At 42.1% G+C, this 10,939-nt stretch overlaps 1 pseudogene; it reads left to right on the top strand.

Moving 5' to 3' along the window:
• The first annotated feature begins 1,607 nt into the window (after nucleotides 1–1,607).
• On the top strand, nucleotides 1,608–10,306 carry LOC139453690 (uncharacterized; annotated as a pseudogene).
• The last annotated feature ends 633 nt before the right edge of the window (nucleotides 10,307–10,939 follow it).

Genomic DNA, 10,939 nt, shown 5'->3' on the forward strand with positions numbered 1-10,939 from the left:
GTCTGACCTGAAGCATACTTTTTATTGGGATGAAAGTGTACAAGGCACTCCTAAAGTGGTCCGTGTTATTTTCAATTCGAGTTTATTGTATTTGCATATAACCATCAACACACTGGCATTGTTGTTGCTACGTAGATACCTAACACTACAGCCATTAAATGTTCCCTTATTTTGATTCGTGTTGGTGAAAAAATACAGAACTGTTTATCCATAATTCTGAGTCGGAAATTTCGGACTCCATAATACATATATGATAGCAGTGGGTGTTGCGAGGACTTGTGCTTGACGTCATTGTTTGGACTTGTCGCTTTTGTTTCGTTAAACCTTTTCATATGACAGAGATTATTGACATTTTTTCGACCAAATTCAAAGTTTGAAATGGTTAGCCAATATTAGTAATCTAAAGTGCTGAACAGTAAGATAAATATTTGTCCACTTCTTTAGCCGTAGACAGGACTGACCCTGGTATTCTGGATATTCTCACAGTCCTATATGTATGCAAAAAAGGCCTACAATACTGAAAGGCAATGTGATTGTTTCGTTCAAAAAGTAACACACATTGGCCAAAAAGCAACAAATTGTACAATTTACCACATATGTATTTTAGATGAAATTTAAAAGATGATTATACTTACGAGGGCTGGCTGAAATGTTCTAAGCCTAACTGTGAAAGACCCGTACCAAGTCGATGGTTTTCATTTATTTGTCCACATAGTCCCCTTCCAGGTTAACACACTTTTGCCAGCGATGCTGCAAGGCCTGGATGCCGGCCAAGAAGAAATTTTCTTCAGCCAACCTAAAAAAGTCATTCACAGCGGAAATGACGTCATCATTACTGGGAAAATGGCGACCGGCCAGTTCCTTTTTCATTTTGGGAAACAGGTGGAAGTCTGACGGGGCCAAATCGGGTGAATAAGGGGGATGGTCAATGACTTCGAAGCCACAATCATGGATCGCAGACATGGCTACGACCGATTTGTGAACAGGAGCATTGTCTTGATGGAACAGGACTCCTTTAGTGAGCATTCCCCGTCGCTTAGCTTTGATAGCTTCACGCAACTGTCTCAGTAGGTCAGCATAACATCTTCCATTGATAGTCTGGCCATTTTCAAGATAATCAAGATAATCCCTAAGTCATCACCTTTCCAGCAGAAGGAACCGACTTGGCGTTGTGGGGGGCTGGTGATTCTGGATGCTTCCATTGTTTAGACAGAATTTTGGTTTCTGGTTGAAAGTGATGAATCCAGGCCACATCCATGGTTACAAATCGGGCCAAAAATTCATCGGGTTCTGCTTCAAAACGGCATAAATTGTCACGTCAGGAATCTGACACGTTTCTGATTCGCTATCAAGAACTTTGGCACTCACCTTGCAGAAACTTTTGTCATTCTGTCTCGTTGGTGATAATGTGCTCAACCCTCTCATGAGAGATGCCCACAACACTGGCAATATGTCGACTGGTCAATCGTCGATCAGCCATCACCATGTCATGCACCCTGGTAATGTTTTCCGGAATGGTTGCTGTTGAAGGCCTTCCTGGATGCGGGTCATCGTCAAGGCTCTCTCTGCCACGCTTGAATTCCGCAGCCCACTTCTTTACAGTGGAAAATGAAGGGGCATCATCCCCTACAGTGGAGACCATGTCAGCATGTATCTGTGTTGGAGTTAGCCCTTTCAGTTGCAGGTACTTGATGACTGCCCCATAGCCAGTTTTGTCCATTTCTGGTGATTTCAAGGGGTAGGTTAACAAGATGGTCTGGTACAAAGACAGTAATAACACTACAGTTGCAGTTCTTATGTCTATGATTCATTAAATGATTGTACTTGTTGGTGGCAAAAGTTTGTTTCAATCCGATTGAGATACAATGTATCCCACTTAGAACTTTTCAGCCAACCCTCGTATGTCAGTGATGTTACTCTAACCACGTGAACATGTATTTCATGGCGTTAACTTAAGTGAATAAAATGACAAACTAAACATTGTAGTCAAATAAAACGTCGCGAATATTCTTGAAGACAGCTTGGTAAGTCTCGCAGTATTTTCAAGAAGGAATCAGCGTATTATGCGCCTGATGTTTCACACAGACGAATTGTTGTACATGTATTAAGTTTGTGTTTGTGACGGGTGCCACCGGTGGGGCAGAATAGGCCAACCTTTTCTCGAACACCTGGATTCATCACTATTTGATAGTGGTTCATAAACACATGCTCATGATATAGTCGGATTCGTACAATCGACTCTGTTTGGGACAGAGATTTCTGCTGAATATGGAAAGGGTTTTGTCGCTTTTATTTAGATTTGGACTGTATTCATATATGAGAATTTGAAAGAGGCTAACGCGTGGTATACTCTGTTTAGAATGCGAAACATTCTATAATGCTTTCGAAGTAAAGAAATCGCTTTAACAGCACACCCATCTTCCTGAGGCAAGAGCATTAACTGACTTTATATGTCCAGTTTCCACCCTTGCCGAGCTAGGCTGGAATTCCTGGGCTCGATCGTAGCGCTACCAGTGGCTATTACGAGTTATGTCCATTCAATGCCTCTCCCATATGGACCAATCAGATTTCACCTTCGTATCACATGCATTTGCTTCAAACAAAATGGTGGCGCCCAGTCAAGACGATCTGATCTACCATCAAGATCTATTTGGTGATAAAACGGTTCTTACTTCGCGAAGTATATCAAATCACGTGAGCACCTTGATTAAAAACATGAAAATATTTGGAAAATATTTGTTAACAACGAGTTGGCGATGCACATGCTTTGCAAATCCTGCAATCGACCGAACTCTGCATGACAGTTTACGAACCGGATTTCGATTTCGGTGTGCGATTTTGATTGGACTATGCATAGACTCGTTAGTCCAGCCAAAATGGAACTCCATAATCCCAGCCTTATTCGGCAAGGGTGGAAACCGGACTTTTATAGTCAGATTACTCTCTTGCCTCGGGAAGATGGATTTGCAGGGCATGTGTTCAACATGAGAGTCAACAGATATTTTCCAAATCGTTTCATGTTTATAATCCAGGTGCTCAAGTAATTTGATGCACTTCGTGAGGCAAGACACATGCTATTACAATATAGATCTTGATTATCGATCTGATCGTCTGGACTAGGCGCCGCCATTTTGTTTGAGGCAATCGCAAGTAATGTGATAGGTGGAATCCGATCGGTCAATAGGCGCGCCATAGAAGGTACATTACTCGTGATAGCCACCTGGGCGCTACGACCGAGTCCAGAAATTCCAGCCTAGTTCGGCAAGGGTGAAAACTGGACTTTTACAGTCAGTTAATTACCTTGCCTCGCGAAGATGCAGAAACCGATACTGGTCGTGAGGTGAGGTGAGTTGAAATGGTGTATCCTTACTGACTCATCCACAGGTTCCATCCTCCCCAATCGTACCCATGGTGATTCAGTTGTTTTTGTTGCAGTGCTTCAGTGTCACAGCGCCTTGTGCTATAGCGGATCCAAGCGAGCATGGCAACTCGGGGATAAGGCCGGGGCGTTTGAAAAGGAGTCGTCAGTTGATGCCGAGCACCCTAAACTGACCGATCCGATAACGGTTGGGTCGGGCCACCCATCACTGAGCTATAAGCAGTTTTGATGGAAGAGTCGACTACGTCAAGGTGGGGGTGGATGACATCCAAATGAAAATATTCTCTTTATTCCTGCTTGTTTATCCCACAACACCGTCAGGAACACTCGCGCATTACAAATACGGTTCGGGGGTTACGGATGGAATTGGTGAGATTGTCATCAGCATAAACAGAGGTGTGGTTAATGTTCTCATCATGTATAACAGTAATGATTGGACTTTCACTCATCCTACACCAATCACTGTGAATACATGGCACCGGGTTGTGTTCAAGAGGGACGTGGACGCTGGGAAGGTTCACCTTGACCTTGACGGTACCCCAAGCACCCACAATGCTGCTCCAAAAGACACAGTTGAATATCTTGGCACCCCAGGGAAATTGTGGCTGGGGCGAAATGTTGACGGGTAAAATGACATGTGTGTTGTTCTATCACTGTGTGTTTGCAGATGCTGAGACACCCGGTGCCTACAAAGAATGCGATTTAATGTCCCGATCACCAGGTAGGTCCACTTCTAATATCTGTACAATTCTCCTATTTTGTTTTAATTCATGTCATGTTTGATTGAATTCCGATGATTGTACCCAGGTTATCGAACATAATAATTTAATTTGATGTAATGTGCAATTTCAGTCAAGTTGTGATCATCTGAAAGAAAGTGGAATAAAGTTTGCTTTACGCCGTTTTAGCAGTATTTCAGCATTAAGACAAGGATGGTCTTCGTATGTTTTGCTCGCGTGGGGAATTTGAGGTGAGGTTATATTGTGTTTAACGTCGTGTTCAAGATTATTGTACTTTGTGTACGTGCGTTAGCCCTGACTAATATAGTTTATATAGTTTTATAGTGTGTTCGTCGGGTTTAACGTGGCGTTCAAGATTATTGCATTTACATAGCGACGTGCATGTGCATGTGTGTGTGTGTGTGTGCGCGCGCTCGCGTTCGTGCGTGCGTCTGCTTGTACTAGTCTGGACTAAAGCTGGCCCACTGAGATATCATGCCGCAGTTTAACAAGGATAACCCACTCAGACACAGTATACTGACTCCGAGACGACCAGTTCTTGTGTTATCCCCTTAATTGCGAGCACCAGGCAGGGGAACAACGAGTACCATCTTTTGGTATGACGCGACCGTGGATCGAACCACCGACCCTCCGCTCTCTGTTCAGACGCTCATCCACTAGGCCACAAGAGCGGTCCGTGGGGAATTCAAGTCCGGGTTTAGCCGTTACTGTTACTAAAATGTACTTACAACAAACAATAAAAACATCTTTTCCTTTGACATTAACTCAAGTGTGGCGAAAGGGGATTTTACTTATATATCATTCGCTCGTCACGCCGAAGATAAATGTAAATTTCAGTTTTCCTGCCGTTAGAGACGAGCGCGGTCGGGTAGCCTGGTGGTTAAAACGTTCGCTCGTCACGCTGAAGAATTGGGTTCGATTCCCGACATGGGTACAATGTGTGAAGCCCATTTCTGGTGTCCCCCGCCGTGTTATTACCGGAATATTGCTAAAAGCGGCGTAAAACCATACTCCCTCACTTTTATGTCAGAGCACAATATATATTTTCTACTGACCATAGGGTAACATTTTCGAAATCGATATAAGGCATCGGACTAATCCCATAAGATAGTCTTTAGTATGAATAGTGGTCACCATTAATAAACAACATTTTAGTTACTTTTACAAATCAAGAAATTTGTCCTGTTTATTGATATGCAATCGTAAAAAAACCCATTTAAAGTCTAGTACAGAGTACTAACCATAATTCCACGACAACTTCCAGAATCAAATAAGAAGTAAGATTTGGTAAGAACTGAATTGTTGTCTTGTGTGCATCAGTTGACATACAATGCAACATATGTGACGTAATGGGTGTAAAGGTGTGCACAGGTGGAAGCTGTGCTGAGTTACGTCCCTTAGGTGCACCAGAAAACTATGATCGTGATTCACCCTGATTATATTTCTGTTTACACGTGGGTTTCACCAAAATGGAACACTTCTGATAAGCCTTGCACGAATTCATGGTTTGCTCAAGCTCCTACTGGAATGCGGGCATTTCTTTGAAACTATCAAAGGATCTACATCTGCTAGTGGTGCCAAAGTCATGTACCAAAACATAAGGCGACTGGTCATTTCAACATGCTGGCCCATTGCTATGGAACAATCTGCCACAAGAAATTCGAGAATCAGAAAATTTGACAAAATTTAAAAAGACACTCAAAACCTGTCTCTTCAAGACACCTTTGACTAGATCAATAATGGTCTAAGCGCATTTGTGCAATTGTTAATTGGAAAATGCGCTATACAAATTCATAACTTAATTTAAGTAAATTAATTTATGTTGAATCAGTAGCCAAATGTATTGCCTGTGTCAAGGCGTCGTTAGCGAAGGCGTGGTTTGACTTGCCTTCCACAGGGACTCACCCGCGAGTTGTTCACTAACACTTAAACCTTATATTAATTCTCAGTTATCTATTCACAAAGCTGAAGTAGAAAAATGTTAGTAACGAAAGTTGCGTGTCATCTTTACAGGCCCGTCAAGATATATGTCATCTAGGACGGTCGACGAGCCAGCGCTCATTCCTCGCTGTTGTGGGATTACCGATACCTGTTTGTGTCACCAAGTGAAATAAGAGTGCGCATGTGTCAGGAATAAGAACTTCTGCGCCATCTCACTCCTTTTTAGCTTCCAAGAATGCAGTTCAGATGCACCTTGAATGAACCAGTTTACAACCACGTTGATTGTTACTGGTTCACGCATGAATTATTTTTTTACACCCGTGGAATTTCTTTATCATCTTAGAATAAATCCTTTCCAGCTTTTTACTGGATTTCTCAACTTTCTTAAGAATCCACCTAAAGAGGGGTGTATTGCAGGGTCAAGCAAAAGTACCACGAAATCCGAAATCCTCGGATTTCTAAAATAATTCAATAATCAAGCGAGGCCTAAATAAATACTGCTAGCGAATATGAAACAAGTAGCGTGGATCTTGAAATATTCATAGGATTTACTTGTCAATGAGGTTTTAGAATCTCAGACCAGGTAAGAGTTTTCAAGTTAAAAGAATATTGAATTTTGCGTCCTTTACACAAGACTGAAAGTAAGCCTACTATGAAATATTCAGATACCGAAATATATTACTCCACGTTTAAAAGCTATACTCAGACATGATAGGAACATCCCAGTCAAAGTTGGAGTCATATATTCAAGTTATATTTTCATGAATTGCCATCGAATATAAAAAAAATGTAGTCAAGGTCAAGGAGTTTCATATTTTAATTGTTTAAAGATGGGTTTAGAAACTATTAAAATATCACTCTAATCAAAATGTAGCTAATGTGCTTTGTGTTCTGTTTCAGGTCCTAGTCAGATCATCGACCCGGATGCTCCCCCAGTGACACTGTGGCGACTAGACAACACAACCTATGGTTATAGCATCGGTGGGATATAGCGCCACAGCACCCATTCCAGTCCGAATGTGCAAGACTCACTGATGGCTGTCCGGAGATCTCTTCTCGACATTCGCTGATGCTTGATGGCGCGTCTGTCTCCTATCTGGATCTGAACCTAAAGTTTGGGGCCCTGCAAGGGCAGTTTCAGATCGCCCTCTTTGTGAATCCAGGCATTCCTTCATCGGAAACACTTATACACTTCCGCTATACCGGGACCGAATCTGGTATTCGAGATGTGAAACTGGCTGCGCGATCGTCTAACATGACCCTAACACTATGTGATTCCTCTTCGTGTTGTGACTCGCTCGACCACACAGTCGCTCTAACAGCAGATGTGTGGCACTTCGTCATCATTGAACGCAGCATAGGGTACATTGGACTGGTGATTGATGCTTCGAATGTGACACGTTATGCTGCCTGTGTCGGGGGGCCCACGGATATAACAGAAACAGGGCAGCTACGAGTGGGCCAAGCACTGGATGTGGACGACAGGCTCCGTGGCAGCATCACCTGCATGGCAGTGTACGGCCATGTATCGAGTGGAGCAGACAGGAAATCGAACAACATTTAATTCTGTCAGGATCTCGTACCTTCCCAGTCTCTATTTGGTAAGTATATATAACTTTTCACATCCTTACCACCGGTGATGATAATGCTGGGTTATAGGTATTGGTTCATTGAAGGATTACTTTATAGACGTTTTGAACACCTACAAAGATAAGCGACCTCGCCATGTTCATAAAAAAAGCTCTGCCCAAAGCAGTCGATTGTACGATTCCGGCTATATTGTGAGCATGTGCTTATGAATCACTATTAAACAGTGGTTGTACTAGGTGTTGCCGAAAAGGTGAGCGTATCCTGCCCAACCAGTGGCACTCGTAACAAACACATGCAAAGGAAACTCAACTGTTCACCTGAAAAAAACACGGGAACATATGGTACAAGTAAAAATAGAAAATTGCATGGGACATCATTTTTAATTAAGGATTCCAAAGCTGACCTACTGCGTTAACTATAATATGATATGCCAATGATGTGAGTGGCGGGTGCTACCGGTAGAGCAGGTCATTCTTACCCTTTTCACGAACACCTGGTTTCATTTTCAGTGACCAGTAATACAATTTTCGCCTCTATTTTCCCTGTTACGCTTAATGGAATCTGTTTCGGCAGATAATTGAGACTGATTAATCTCTAGCTTTGATGCTTTATATTAAATTTAACAAATATACATTACAATTTACAATTGACAATAACATCGATCTGATTCACGTGTAAACATATTTCAATAATTACTTCCAGGAGTTATCTCCCTTACATTATAAGGTCCATTGCGGGATGCGCACGTCCAATGGATTGATACCCACCTTGGACGCTTCTGGTGGGAGCTATGCACCTAACAAGCTCTATCTCTGACAGCTAATAGGACCGATTGAACAAATATTAAAAGAAATATGCCTTGGGCTAAGTATGACCCACGAGCAACCCCCCCAACCCCCCCCCCCCCCCCCCCACACACACACACACACACACACACACCCCACACCCCACACCCCTATACTAAACATGATTTTGAATGTTAACAAGAAAAAAGAAGGGACGAACTTGTTGCTACAGTCTTTCGAAGTATGGTACCCTATATCGCGATTTTGCCCGGGTTTGCTGTATATCACTTGAGGGGTATGGCTACATTTTGGGTTGTCATCTCGCTAGTGATCCACTGATCATCAAGAGTGATATACCACTGGAAGCCATATATAAGTGATGTATCAGTAATTGGTATTGGGTGAATATGGACCAACCTACGGCAAATCAACTGTCATATTTCCCGACAAAACCAAATTGTTCTCGCGGAAAGTATATGTTTTAGGTACGTGTGCCTTATTCCACTATAATCTTCTAACACATGTTTCAGTACATCTCTTGAAGTACTTCTTACCATGCGATGTTACCCACACACACACGCATACGCACACACGCACGCGCGCGCGCGTACATACGCGTCGCTATGTAGGTTAAATTATCTTTACCACATTTAACTTCAATCTCATTAAAATCAGATCCTAGTTCTCGCTACCGCCAAACAAAGATCTGAGGACATCCCATTAGGGGTCACGTCAGAGCGACCTTTCATCCGACCAATCAGAGCATCGCTTACCAGATCATGAAAGTGACATTCGGAATGTGAATTCTGATAGTGCAACCTCGAAAACTTTAACACGGGGTATTCCGAACGATAGTTACGGGTTTAACGACTGAACCCATACAATGTAGACCATCTATTAGCCATTCCACAATGTTCTTTTGTTCAGGTTTCAAATTTGTAATAGAGAATTTGTCAAAATATGTTTCGAAGCGTAGTGGCCAATTTAAAATTAGTGCCGTAAAGCACGAGAAAGCTGCCTTCTGATTGGCTAATGTCGACTTCTTGTCAGTCCTTCTATCGGTCGGTCAAAGTTCGCGCAAGATCGTCCTGACGTGACCCGTAATGGTATGTCATCAGATCTTTGTTAAGCGGTAGCGAGAACTAAGATCTGATTTTAATTAAATTGATTTACCTACACAATCGACAAATACGCATGTGGATGAGCACCAACCTGGCCTTTTTATGGCTAGTCCTGTTTACAGGTTCTGTGTTATAGCCGGAATATCATTGACGGCTTTAATCAGTAGTCATAAGCTCATTGGCCAATCACACAGTTTCTTCAAATTGTTCTTTGTTATCAATAGTTTTCATTAATATTTATAAAGCCTGAAGGTGTTTGCATAAATGAGCGATTTTTCTCTTCAAACGTATAATTCTGACAGTAAATACGTAACACATTTGCTATCCCTGAGGCTAGCGATGTTTTAGTTTAGCCAGTGTGATCTGACTACGTCATTGTACGAGAACACCACGTCATGTCAAACATGAAATGTCACCGTGACAAGACATCAAGCATAGGTAAGTGTATGTTCTGATATTTTTCTTTATTTTACGGATACCACAGTGTGCTTACGGACACCGACCATGCGGCATAAATATTATTCCCTGGAGTGTGAAAATGTCGAACCGGATGTAGATGTGTCGGCCATTATGACGTCATCAACTGCCAGCTTACGACAGTGCAATAGTCTGTGTATTGCCATAAAATACTGTCTGGCGTTTACACTCACCGGCGTTTCAAGTCAGCGGCAGTGCAAGTTGTATGATTATGTAACACGGGATGAAGGACTTCGCACTAAACCCAACACAAAGTACTTTGTTATGAAATAATTATACAGATGAAGACAATTACGGTTGAGATGCAGAATTTGATTTGAAGGCAAGCAGGATGGAATGATATAGAGATGAATTTCAAACAGAAGGTGCACTGTAAAAGTGTTTAGATCCTAAACACAAACCTAAGGTCTAAGCATGTTTAGGATTGTTTTTGGCAGCTAAACGTGTTTGGTGTCATTAGCGGATTCACCCTAAGGATGCACACCGGTTTTTACGTTTAAAACTCCAAATACATATTGCAGTCAAATCTAATAAATACATACTTCAATAATAATAACTTCACAGTCTGCGTATTTAGTGATTAAACACATACAAAAGTGAAGACAACAGCACGAAGTCCGTGACGATAGTGCAATAATGCAACACATGCCCCGTTCATACGATTATCAGCCAATCAGGAAAGAGTAGTTTGTTAGTGGGAGTGGCCTATTGTTTTGGGATTATGCAAACGTAACGCGAAAATTGGTTAGCCAATCAAATGCCACGGAATCGCTTACAATTATTTATGCAGAAAGAAACGTCAAAAAAGCTTCTGTATCCTGCATGGAGAAAAACTATTAGTCATACAGCAACTACACGCTTTATGAAACACCACGCTACCACCAGAGACGGTTGTCCAAAATGTAT

Source organism: Haliotis cracherodii, unplaced genomic scaffold (genome assembly GCF_022045235.1).
Source record: "Haliotis cracherodii isolate W230 unplaced genomic scaffold, xgHalCrac1.p SCAF_10, whole genome shotgun sequence".
NCBI classification, from domain to species: Eukaryota; Metazoa; Mollusca; class Gastropoda; order Lepetellida; family Haliotidae; genus Haliotis; species Haliotis cracherodii.